Raw genomic sequence first — 13,691 nt, 5'->3', positions numbered from 1 at the left:
AGTGCAGTCTTCGTCACGGGCGCATTCTTGCGGGAATTCCACCCACCCAGCCCCCCTGGCAGGTGGCAGCGTTTCTGGCACAACGTTGTCAATGCGAAGGCATGCAGCGCACATCTGTCACTACCGCCACGTAGCTTGAAGCACCACTGAGGTGTCGACTGTTCCAAGTGGACTGTTATGTGCCTTCCCTCTGGTTCAGGTGTCCACCGAGATGTGTGAGACAGATACTGCGCAGTTTCCTTTCCTCAAAAAGCAATTTACCAATTTTGCACTCTGCTTTTCAAGCTCCCGCTCCATTGGTTTCGCAGGTTAAAGCGCTACTAAGGTGTCCACTGCTGGTTACAAGGAACAACGGCGACGGCGACGCCGCGAAACGTAGAATCCGGTCCCAAAGAGCTGCACTCTAAAGAGCGAGCAGCAAATATCGTAATCAGCAGCCACGGGACACGGAGCAGTCTCGCACCGCGGCTGCGCGGTCGGAGCGAAGTGAAGGTAGCGACGGGTATTGGCCGGCAAGTGCATTGGCTAGGTTGGGCAGGATAAAAAGAACAGTGTCGCGACACTCACGATGTCGTTGTAAAGTGAACAGTGGTTTGTCCGACTGACGCGCTGTCGGCTACGGTAAAGCGGAAGCTTGGGCGAATTGGTACGACATATTTCTGAATAACAGCGCGAACTTGGACGAGGACAGAAGAAAGACACATGTGTGAGGATCTGTGAGATTGCAGGTCTTATTTTAAACAAACACAAAAGTACAAACAATAAACGAGGCGGCTTTTATAGGAAAGAATACCAATTTCAATATGAGAGTGAAAAAAGGAAAGGAACAAGAGAGCAAGGCAACAACGCACGGGAAAAACACACGGGGGAACAGAACAAAGTGCTTACGAAAAATTCAGGAAAAAGAACGTCAAAGAGGAAAGTCACACTACTTGTCTCTTATTCGAGCAACGAGCGGAGAGGACTGGCTGGGTGTCGGGCAGTCAGGGAGTCTCTGGGCGTTCCAATGTCGATGCAACGCTACCGCAGCGTCGGCGTCTGTGGGCTCCCAGCACGGTTCCCAGGTCTGGTATCCCGGAAAAGTCACGTAGGCGCCAGAAGCGGCCTGTGTGGAGCAGCTGACGGATGGACGGAGAAGAGTGGCGCCTGGGCCTGGTGGTTGAGGTCTCGACGATGGATGTCCAGGTCTGGTGGCCCGGACGTCTGCGGCTGAGGCCCAAGCCCGGAACTCGGGGAGCCAGCAGAACTCGTCCACGTCCGTCGTCCACAGCGCTCTTCTCTTCTCTGCCACGTAATCCTCTTCGACCTGTCCCGGCGTACCCCTCCGCACGCGCTCCTCGTGCTTTGTCTTCTTCTCCTCACGAACGCCGCTGGGTGGCGCTATCTCCTTACAACATGGACGGGCGCTGCCCATGTGTCTTTCTTCTGTCCTCGTCCAAGTTCGCGCTGTTATTCAGTAAAATGTCGCCTACGGGCCACGGACAAAAACGTCAGCCGAGCATCGGCATTGGCGTAGTGTGGAAAAGCTAAATAGAACGCAGAAACCGCGTTTGCATACGCGGTATGCCAAATGAGATCGGCCCAAGCGAGCCGCTTGGTTTCAGCACTCGACGACGCCCCTCGCCCACTTGGCTTTGCTCAACATATCGCAATACCGGCCGGTATTTCAAAATGCCCTAACGAGCCCAGCTCGCATTATAGGATTAATCTACAGGATTTAAGACCTATTTCCAGTTAGCACAAGACTGCTGATTTACATTCACTGTTTGTATCGCGCATAAGTTGCTGCTTTTCAGAATGGGGCAAGACAATCTCAACAAACGAGATAGAACTGACTGTAGTGCATCCGCATTATTGCAAATTCTTCACCAGACTGCTCAGCAGAGAGCCTGCTTAGAAGATTTAGATTAACATTGGGAACTTGGGTAACTACCACTTCTGTGAAATGTTAATGGATGAAAATAAACAAGCCATTATTCTCATAAGGAATCTGACAAGCTTGCAAACGAATACGTATTATTACACAACTAGACATCGTGAGGATTGGGAAGTCCATCGTAGACGCACTAATTACCGCGAGCATGTTACCACACACCGTACCAACTATATTAAATGACTTTTGTTACAAATAAATTAATTTGATGTGCATTTCGAATACAGAGTTCACGATTTATTCCTTTAGTTGTTTAGAAATAGCATTGAGGTAAAGTCTTTCCTTTTTTGCAAATATTATAGATGCACTATGTATGCACTACCTTTATGAAATATTCTTTTTCTCAGGTTTGATCTGTATGTTGCACTTACCTTTAGTTCTGTTTGATTTTATGACTGCTTTTTTAAATTTTGGAAACAATTTTGAGCATGCCTACTTACACTTCATTTTGTCGTTGTACATTTAACGGCAGTTGCCCTTCACAACTGCCGCCGCGGTGGCTGAGCGGTTATGGTGCTCGGCTGCTGATCCAAACGACGCGGGTTCGATCCCGGCCACGGCGGCTAGAATTTCTTTGGAGGAGAAATCCTAGAGGCACGTGTATTGTGCGATGTCAGTGCACTTTAAAGAACCCCAGGTGGTCGAAATTTCCGGAGCCCTCCACTACGGCGTCTCTCATAGCCTTAGTCGCTTTGGGAAGTTAAACCCCATAAACCAAACCCAACCAACCTTCACAACTCTTACATTATTGATGTATAAACAATCCATCAGAACGTATTTTTGTTTTGTTTGTGCATGCCGGTGTCTATGTGTATACTGCATGATGTGTTGTTGCCTGCGTAAACAAGGGGGGTGGGAGCTAGTCAATCTGCTGTTCAGCTTTTTCTTTCGCCTCCCCATTTTTTAAAGAAGAAACAGGAAATAAACCATATCCCTATGTACAGCAAGTGTACGACAGCAGACGACGCAGCTTTCCATGTGCCACTACTACTTGGGCCCACGTGACCAAGGTTGCTGCTGCTGCTCTTCCTTGGGAGCGACGTATCCCTTACAAAAATTTTTAGTAACATTCTTTAGAAAGTCTTTCGACAATTGTTAATAGAACCTATCAACATTGAATAGAAAGTCTTTCAAACGCCTTTGTACATTGTAGTAACAACCTATCAACCGTCTTCCGACAATTGGCCACCGATATCCAAAAGACTCAAGTACATAGAAAGTCTTTATACTTCCTATCATCCCCTTATCGAGTTTGTATACACTTCCTACTGACCCCTTACCGACAATGTCTACCAACACCCTATTAACGGTCTTCCGACAATTGGCCACCGTTATCCAAAAGACTCAAGTACATAGAAAGTCTTTATACTTCCTATCATCCCCTTATCGAGTTTGTATACACTTCCTACTGACCCCTTACCGACAATGTCTACCAACACCCTATTGACGGTCTTCCGACAATTGGCCACCGTTATCCAAAAGACTCAAGTACATAGAAAGTCTTTACACTTCTTATCAACCACATACCGACAATGTCTACCAACGCCCTATCAACGGTCTTCCGACAATTGGCCACCGTTATTCAAAAGACTCAAGTACGAAGAAAGTATAATTCCTACATCAACTTTTGGAAAAGTGTATGTTAACTACACAGTACAACACTTTTACCAACATAGCTTTATCACTTCAAAATCATTTTGTGAATACTATCCTGGAGTGCTTAAAGAATAATAGAAGCAAAATGCAAATTATTACATTTATTGTGCACAAGTGTACATACGCGCTACAACACATGCATGATGCATCAAAATATTTTATGGAGAACAATAGAGGAACAGAATATTGCCTTCGGCACGCTTCCCCTCAGTTCCCTCTGAGTAACAATGACTGACACACAGCAACTGAAAAACATAACAGGTTTTAATTCACGATGTTTCGGCTGGAGGACCAGCCTTTTTAGAGTATAGTATAGCATTCGAAACTAAAGCTGTGCGCTTCAAATGCTGTAGTACACTTGAAAACGACTGGCCCTCCAACCAAAACATCGTTAATTAAATCCCGTTAGGTTTTTCTTACATATATACGAGGTGTTTCAGGGAAGACTAAGTAATTTTCAAAAAACAGGTATTTTGAGATGAATGTATGGCTTTTTCAGCATAGTATTACCAGTGTTGGCAGGCACCAGAAAACTTGTGAAGAGTCTTACGTAATAAGCTGGTTAGCTAATTTTTATTAATGAACCTTTTCACTATCAGAAACTTTGTTAAAACATTAAGTTGGGCTAGTTGGTAACGGCTTGAAGGAATCATACTCTTAGCGGTAAGAACACACACAACACCAAGACACACACACACAGGACACCCGCTAGACTTCAACTATCTTTACTGGCAACTTGTACCACATAAATATGTGTCACTGAGCACACGCAGGTGCCTCGTCATCGGCATCAGGTCTAACTACGCCCTCCCCTCTCCTCCAAGTCATACGGTTGCGCCGATAAACAATCCCTTTTTCTGCCAATGCCAAGGAGGGAGTGCTTACACACATGTCACCCGCCTCTTGAATACGAAAGGCCTGGGAGCCGAGAAAAAAGAAAGAAAAATTATCGAAGTCTTTCGTATTCAAGAGGCGGGTGACATGTGTAAGCACTCCCTCCCTGGTGTTGGCAGAAAAAGAGATTGTTTATCGGCGCAACCGTATGCCTTGCAGGAGAGGGCAGGGCGTAGTTAGACCTGTTGCGGATGACGAGGCACCTGCGTGTGCTCAGTGATACATATTTATGTTGTACAAGTGTCCAGTAAAGATAGTTGAAGTCTAGCGGGTGTCCTGTGTGTGTGTGTGTCTTGGTGTTGTGTGTGTTTCTTACTGCTAAGAATGATTCCTTCACTATCAGAGTTAGGCGTCTAGTTGCCATTAGAGATTTGTAGCAGTTACATGCACTGGAGGGGTTTCTTTCCCTGTGTGCTTTCAAAAGCGCATGTATTTTCGCACGATGCAGCCAAATTTTGTCGAGCCACAGCGGCGAAAGTAATCATGTTTTGTACATTCCAGAAACTGATATGGCTACTACGAACAACTGGCTAAAAGTCTCTAACTGCAACCAGTTGCAAACCTGTGTTAGTTAAAAAGTTAATTATCAGAAATTAGTTAACCAGCTTACTAAATACACCTCACCGGCTTTCTGGTGTCTGCTAACACTGGTAATATTATGGAGCAAAAGCCATATTTTTGAAAACTACTTATTCTTCCCTGAAACACCTGGTGCATATAAATACTGCTCACTTTCCTGTACAACACAGAAACGAAATAATTTCTTCTGTAACATGAAAGTTCCATGAGCCACATAACAAACCCGTGGAAAAAAACTGCATGCATACACACACATCTCTCCAAAACAGCTAAAAAATCCCACACAGTGAAACAATGCTTACACTGTCTTAAGACCAACATTAAAGGCTGCAAACACTAGCGAATTAAAAGTCAAACAAATGCCAGACATATGCTAAATGTCCCCATGGATGTAGATATTAAGCTATGAGCTGATTTTAATAAAAATGCATCAGCACAGAAATGCTTAAGAGACTTTGTTGGTGCACTATCCTGACACTTGTCCTCAATATCAGGCAGCCTGCTTGTTGTTCATCATCATCATCAGCCTGACTATGCCCACTGCAGGGCAAAGGCCTCTCCCATGCCTCTCCAATTAACCCTGTCGTTACTTGTCTGCATCACCAGTGGAAGAGGTAGCGTCCTAGTGATGAGGCGTGTGCACGAACAGGTAGCCTTCTCCATGGCAGAATGCAGCAGCAAGAGAACTGCACAAGAAAACATTCAAAGTATACAGTTATAGTAACTTCTAATAGAATCAAACACGGAGCAGCAACAATCAGTTAAATGTGCACTAAAATGCAGCACTCCGAGCGAGTTTGATAAGGCTGCTGAGTAATAGCATAAGCAGCAGTCACAAGACTAGAACTAAATGTAATGCGTCCTTGAACAAGAAAAAGCTATAACATGCTGTTGTGTTCAATTCTGCCCCCACATTCGAAGACTGAATGATATTCACAGGAACTGACATTAACGTGTTACACCTAATTAGGCAGGCTCGAGACAAGGCGGTAGGTGACTATAGGTTCTAGGAACAGTAGGGGAGAGTTATTAGTAGAGTTCGCAGCTAGAAATAGTTTACGGATTATGAATACCTTCCTCCGCAAACGAGCAAACAGGAAGTGGACGTGGAAGAGCCCCAATGGTGAGACTAAACATGAAATAGACTTCAAACTGTGTGCACACCCTGGCATCGTAGAGGATGTGGATGTCCTCGGTAAGGTCCGTTGTAGCGACCACAGAATGGTAAGGTCTCGTGTTAGCTTAGATTTGAAGAGGGAACGGAGGAAACTGGTGAAGAGAAAGGCTATTAACGAGTTAGCATTAAGAGGGAAGGTAGAGGAATTCAGAATGTCGCTGCAAAACAGATTTTCCGCTTTAACTGAAGAAGACGACCGCAGTGTTGAAACAATGAATGATAATCTTACAGCTATCGTTACAGAGTGCGCCGCAGAAGTAGGTGGTAGGATGGTTCGACAGGATACCAGCAAGCTATCTCAGGAGACTAAAGATCTGATTAAGAAACGCCAAAGCATGAGGACTTCTAACTCCACAGACAGGATAGAACTAGCAGATCTATCGAAGTTAATAAATAAGCGCAAGGTAGCCGAGATAAGAAAGTTTAACGTGGAGAAAATCGAGCATGCTCTAAGGAACGGAGGTAGCCTAAAATCAGTGAGGAGAAAACTGGGCATAGGTAAAAACCAGATGTATGCGCTAAAAGACAAACGGCAATGTCATCAGCAATATGGATAAGATAGTTGAATTAGCCGAAGAATTCTACACAAATCTATACAGTAGCGAATGTAATTATCAAGTTACTGAGGGAGGCAGTCGAGCACAGCAATGGGACATCCTGCCAGTAACGAAGGAGGAAGTAAAGAAAGCCTTAGGAGCAATGCAAAGAGGGAAAGCAGCTGGTGAGGATCAGGTAACAGCAGATTTGTTGAAGTATGGAGGAGAGATTGTGCTACAAAAACTAGCCACCCTGTATAAACAGTGCCTTGTGACCTCGAGAGTACCAGAAGCTTGGAAGAACGCTAACATTATCTTAATTCACAAGAAAGGAGACGTCAAGGACTTGAAGAATTACAGACCAATCAGCTTATTGTCCGTTGCCTACAAGGTATTTACTAAGGTAATCGCTAATAGAGTCAGGAAAACCTTGGACTTTAGTCAACCAAATGATCAGGCAGGCTTTCGTAAAGGATACTCGACAATAGACCACATTCACACTACCAATCAGGTGATAGAAATATGCGCGGAATATAACCAACCCCTATATATAGCCTTCATTGATTACGAGAAAGCATTTGACTCAGTGGAAACCTCAGCTGTCATGCAGGCATTGCGGAATCAGGGTGTGGAAGAGTGTTATGTGAAAATATTGGAAGATATTTATAACGATTGCACAGCTACTATAGTTCTCCATAAAGTCAGCAATAAAATTCCAATACGGAAAGGTGTCAGGCAGGGAGACATGATCTCGCCAATGCTCTTCAATGCCTGCTTACAGGAGGTATTCCGGGGACTGGAATGGGAACAGTTAGGGATAAGAGTTAATGGAGAATACCTGAGTAATTTGCGATTCGCTGATGACATTGCCTTGCTAAGCCACTCAGGACAAGAACTGCAAAGCATGATCAACCAGTTAGACAGGCAGAGCAGAACGGTGGGGCTAAGAATTAACATGCAGAAAACCAAAGTAATGTTCAACAGCCTAGCAAGGGAACAGCAGTTCGCAATTGGTAGAGAGGTGCTGGAAGTAGTAAGAGAATATGTCTACTTAGGGCAGGTAGTGACCGCAGATCCGGATCATGAGAGGGAAATAACTAGAAGAATAAGAATGGGGTGGAGCGCATATAGCAGATTCTCTCAGATCATGATCGGTAGCTTACCAATATCCCTGAAGAGAAAAGTATACAACAGCTGTATCCTACCGGTACTCACCTATGGGGCAGAAACGTGAAGGCTAACAAAGAGGGTTCAGTTTAAGTTAAGAACAACGCAGCGAGCTATGGAAAGGAAAATGATAGGTGTAACGTTAAGAGATCGGAAGAGGGCGGAGTGGGTGAGGGAACAAACGCGGGTTAATGACATCTTAGTTGAAATCAAGAAGAAGAAATGGGCTTGGGCAGGGCATGTAATGCGAAGGCAAGATAACCGCTGGTCCTTAAGGGTAACGGAGTGGATTCCAAGAGAAAACAAACGCAGCAGGGGACGGCAGAAAGTTAGGTGGTCGGATGAGATTAAGAAGTTTGCGGGGATACAGTGGCGGCAAGTGACAAAGGACAGGGTTAATTGGAGAGACATGGGAGAGGCCTTTGCCCTGCAGTGGGTGTAGTCAGGCTGATGATGATGATGACCAAATTAGGCTACCACGAAGAGATATTTAGCCATTCCAGTCATATGAAGATAACATGCAGGCCATAAAATATAAAAATTATTTTGTGTTTCTGATTTGTCTGCACAAAAATTCAGGCAGCTTTTGTTTTCAAAAGTGATGGCACAAAGACATTGCAATATAGTGCACATGTTGCTGTAGATAATGTATCATTTGGAGCTATACCAGGTGTTAGGGGAAAATGTATGAACAAAGAGTACAAAGGTGAGCAAGTTCGTCAGGGCAAGAGTGGCACGCTCTAAAGCAAATGAATCAAAATATTAAGGCACACACTGCGTCAGATACAATACTTGTAAGTAAAGCTGCATAGAACTACAAGCGATAAAAGCCTCAGAAACGTGCCCCTAAGGGAGCAGCTGGACTGGTAGTTTTTTATTTGTCCCGCAGCACATCCCTCTAGTGCTGAGGCCTGCTCATATCTGTTTAAGTTAAGAATACAAGGGAAACAAGCAAACAAGTGTTCCAAAGAAGATAAAAATGTGCACTTAGGTTGTTCTTTAGGAAATTACCTGTCACTAATTGCAGCAATAAATACCTCGAGAAAGAAAATAAGTTATTTACACAGCTTATTACAAACCTTGATGGCACGGGAGAAAGGCAACATCAAATGCATCGGTTCAAGTAAAGCCAGGGGTCTTGTTAAGGTCACAGCAATATTTGTTGACTTAGGCTCAGCTAGTGTAATGCAATCAGTAACTGAACGTCGGCATGAATAAAAAAAACAATGCACCAATACTCAATTCCAAATGCATTTCAACTGTACAGTGCAGTCAGTTGTGACAAAGGGAGTGTGAAAGAAAACCTCAGCAATGCTCATGACATCGAATAAGCACCTTTCTTCCGTATAGCTAAAATATAAGCTTTGCAGGGTTTCATGTAATGCAAGGATAACCTGGTAAGGTATCAATTATTGATGCTAGCAACAAATATGCTTCTAAAGCAGAGTGCTCCACTTGAACGCCAATATTCAATTATGCATTGCCCGTTAGGCCATGCCTATCACATCACTGGTTCACTTCAAACATGCCATACCTTGTAAGAGGTAGGTACTGCTGAAGTAAACCTATAAAATTTATTTGCTGCTTTTAGACTGCTGTATAAAGGTCATGAAGCAGATAATTGTTTTAATTTGGTCTATACAGTGGTCAAGATTTCCAAGCACGAGAGGCATGAGGGAAAAAACTATAGAAAGCATTTCACACTATAACACAATGCACTTGACTAGGGGAGTGCTTTCATGACGCCCGCAATATCTTTTCCCTTTCTCTTGGTCCTCTTTTAAAAGAAAAAAAAAACGAAAAAGAGAGGGAGCCTGGACCAGAAGATTTTTGGCAGGCTAAAAAAGACAAGCAAAATATACCCACTTGTCTACCTATCCTTTTACAAGTGGCACATGCTTGATATCCAGTGTCAATGGCTGATAGGCTGAACCAGCAGGTCTTGATGTCATTTGCCTCTGGTTGAGGTAGCATTGGCTCGATGACAGATGAAAGCTGGTGCAAAAGTAGCGCGATGATACCGGTGGAGCAGCTGTACAGGGCTTGACTGCGGGTGCATTTGAAGAAAGGCTGCATTAGAGCCATGCTTTCATAAACATCACAGAAGCCACATCCCATTAAAACCTCTAGCTGTTCAGTCCAATGTGTTCATGAGTGGAGGCTAATTATTAATTACCTATGCCTCCAATATGAAAGAAGCCAACAGCCACAGAAACCAAGGGCCACAGGGGATTTTTAATTTATTTATTTACTTTGTGGTGTTGATCAATTTAGAATATTACTGAATATGTTATCGCTTAAAGCTAATTGATTAGAAAAGCAGAAGAACCTTATGAACGTGGGTGGCGCTGATGAACACTCTCAAAGTTAGGTTACTTGTACACATAAATACCCCCGAAAGCAGAAGAATTGACAGCTGTCGCCGTAGCTCACAGGTAGAGCACCGGACGCGTAATTCGGAGGTCGTGGGTTCGGATCCCACCGGCGGCAGTGGTTGTTTTTTCTTCTGCTTTTCTAATCAATTAGCTTTAAGCGATAACATATTCAGTAATATTCTAAATTGATCAACACCACAAAGTAAATAAATAAATTAAAAATCCCCTGTGCCCCTTGGTTTCTGTGGCTGTTGGCTTCTTTCATATTTATAACGAGCCCCTCATTCCCCTTCCCTTGTTTGCTTAATTGCTTAGCGAGGGCCTCGGTTCTGGCAGCCTTGACGCCATAGGAAGCATAAGAGGGTTCTCACGCAGCTTCCACCCTCTCCGTTCGATGACGTTCTACGTCACACCTGCGGTAACTCAGGACGTTCTACGTCCGCCGCTTATGAACGTGGGTGGCGCTGATGAACACTCTCAAAGTTAGGTTACTTGTACACATAAATACCCCCGAAAGCAGAAGAATTGACAGCCGTCGCCGTAGCTCAGAGGTAGAGCACCGGACGCGTAATTCGGAGGTCGTGGGTTCGGATCCCACCGGCGGCAGTGGTTGTTTTTTCTTCTGCTTTTCTAATCAATTAGCTTTAAGCGATAACATATTCAGTAATATTCTAAATTGATCAACACCACAAAGTAAATAAATAAATTAAAAATCCCCTGTGCCCCTTGGTTTCTGTGGCTGTTGGCTTCTTTCATATTTATAACGAGCCCCTCATTCCCCTTCCCTTGTTTGCTTAATTGCTTAGCGAGGGCCTCGGTTCTGGCAGCCTTGACGCCATAGGAAGCATAAGAGGGTTCTCACGCAGCTTCCACCCTCTCCGTTCGATGACGTTCTACGTCACACCTGCGGTAACTCAGGACGTTCTACGTCCGCCGCTTATGAACGTGGGTGGCGCTGATGAACACTCTCAAAGTTAGGTTACTTGTACACATAAATACCCCCGAAAGCAGAAGAATTGACAGCCGTCGCCGTAGCTCAGAGGTAGAGCACCGGACGCGTAATTCGGAGGTCGTGGGTTCGGATCCCACCGGCGGCAGTGGTTGTTTTTTCTTCTGCTTTTCTAATCAATTAGCTTTAAGCGATAACATATTCAGTAATATTCTAAATTGATCAACACCACAAAGTAAATAAATAAATTAAAAATCCCCTGTGCCCCTTGGTTTCTGTGGCTGTTGGCTTCTTTCATATTTATAACGAGCCCCTCATTCCCCTTCCCTTGTTTGCTTAATTGCTTAGCGAGGGCCTCGGTTCTGGCAGCCTTGACGCCATAGGAAGCATAAGAGGGTTCTCACGCAGCTTCCACCCTCTCCGTTCGATGACGTTCTACGTCACACCTGCGGTAACTCAGGACGTTCTACGTCCGCCGCTTATGAACGTGGGTGGCGCTGATGAACACTCTCAAAGTTAGGTTACTTGTACACATAAATACCCCCGAAAGCAGAAGAATTGACAGCCGTCGCCGTAGCTCAGAGGTAGAGCACCGGACGCGTAATTCGGAGGTCGTGGGTTCGGATACCACCGGCGGCAGTGGTTGTTTTTTCTTCTGCTTTTCTAATCAATTAGCTTTAAGCGATAACATATTCAGTAATATTCTAAATTGATCAACACCACAAAGTAAATAAATAAATTAAAAATCCCCTGTGCCCCTTGGTTTCTGTGGCTGTTGGCTTCTTTCATATTTATAACGAGCCCCTTATTCCCCTTCCCTTGTTTGCTTTTATGCCTCTAATAGTTAGCAAAAAAATGGTTTACAAAGCTTGTCATACTTTTCTTAAAGCTATTATTCGCGAATCACGTTATACTTTTATCGCTTCAGACTGAAAATGGGGGAATGACATAAATGTAGTGAACGTAAAAAAATAAAATGACAACAAACCTTCCATTGTGCGATTACCTCAGCTGCACTGCAATGGAATGGTTCTGCTATTTTTAATCGTCGTTTCGTTGACCAGAACTATCAAGAAACACAGCACTTGATGTGACTGCGACGTAGAACGGCCAATGCTCCTTATCCAGTAAACACTCAGGCAGCAAAATCAAAAGACGCACGCCGCTACAAGGACTTTTCGTTCTTATGGTCTCCTTTTCACGCGCTGCTCCTGTTTAGTCGGAATAACGAATCAAGCAGCACCCCATAGTTCTCGGCGTGCAACCAAATTCTATCACATAACTCCTGCGCCGAGGAGCTGACGCAAACAGCGTGAGGCGGCGGGTTAAAAGTTGCATAGTTGGCAAGCGAGCGTGTCACAACACCTTCTCTCTGCAAACGATCGCGTGGTGCCCGCATTTTGCACCTCACTGCGAACAAGACGTGAAGACCAACCCAAATGCATTCGCAGCCCTCAATCATACCCCCGACACATCGCAGAAGTCATTTTCCAGTTCTGTACTTACATTTGTCAACGTTCACGGCAAGCCGTTTCTTCTATCGGGCATCGGGCGCCGGCCGCTCTCGGCGTGGTTGCGTGCAGTACGTCAGAGCAGTTTTTGAGCACTGCGTGCGCGTAAGAACGTCTTCCGCAGCACTGGAGCCATCTGTCACCTTCCGAGTTCAGTTACACTACCACAACACTAACGAGGCCGCACATTTAACACAAACAAACTGAAGAAACGCACCCACATCACAACCGTCGCACCCCGCCAACAAAGAGTCGTTTCAGCGTCCTAAAAAAGATAGTGTAGCGCGCGGCCAACATGAGACTCGCAATCCGCCGCCAGCGAACGGAAAGGTGGCGCTAATGTCGCCTAACTTTACACGCGTTAAAAAAAGAATTGATAAAGCCCTTTTTGCCACAAACTTGTTGCATTAAACGACAAAATATTTTGTTTCAATTACAAAGTCAGCAAATTGGAATGATTGCGGTAAAAAAATGCGACTACTCACAAGCATCTGTTTCTGGCGGCGCTGCGAACGAAAGCTTGAAAAACCGGGCAGCATGCCGGGCAGCTACAGGCGACGCATCTGGGGCCAGGAAAGCCGCAGCCGCTGCACGGCTGCACTGTCTGCCTAGTTCTAAGGCTATAACTCAGCTCCCCGTAACTGCGTCGCAGAATAAGGAATGATGATGATGTTGCCAAACGCTACTGGTTTCGGTTTTTATTTTCGCATATTGTGTGGCTTAGCGTACTCTACACAGCTTGGCTCATGCGATTTAGTGTACGTGTGTGTACCTAGGGAACACGAGCGTTCGCACGCCGCTCTAGCGTGACGCGCGAAACTTTCAAGGCTGCGCTGCAGCATCGCCTCTGTTTTGTGTGTGTTTATATCACGTCATTGGACACCTTGCACGCTCTTTGCTCGAGCGAGCCCCGC

The 13,691-nt window shown here is 44.9% G+C and overlaps 1 long non-coding RNA gene across 2 annotated transcripts; it reads right to left on the bottom strand.

Annotated features, from left to right (window-relative positions):
• Nucleotides 1-4,791: 4,791 nt before the first annotated feature.
• Nucleotides 4,792-13,240, bottom strand: LOC149361113 (uncharacterized). Of its 2 annotated transcripts, none has more exons than XR_016288911.1 (3): nt 12,773-13,240; nt 9,809-10,012; nt 4,792-5,748 (listed from the first exon to the last, which is right to left on the bottom strand). It is a non-coding gene; the product is annotated as an uncharacterized LOC149361113 (long non-coding RNA). The 2 variants fall into 2 exon arrangements; XR_016288910.1 differs by having other exon boundaries at nt 9,809-9,989; nt 12,773-13,237.
• Nucleotides 13,241-13,691: the final 451 nt, after the last annotated feature.

Source organism: Amblyomma mixtum, chromosome 2, assembly GCF_055824585.1.
Source record: "Amblyomma mixtum isolate Tamu chromosome 2, ASM5582458v1, whole genome shotgun sequence".
NCBI classification, from domain to species: Eukaryota; Metazoa; Arthropoda; class Arachnida; order Ixodida; family Ixodidae; genus Amblyomma; species Amblyomma mixtum.
This window is presented reverse-complemented; position numbering and strand designations above follow the sequence as displayed.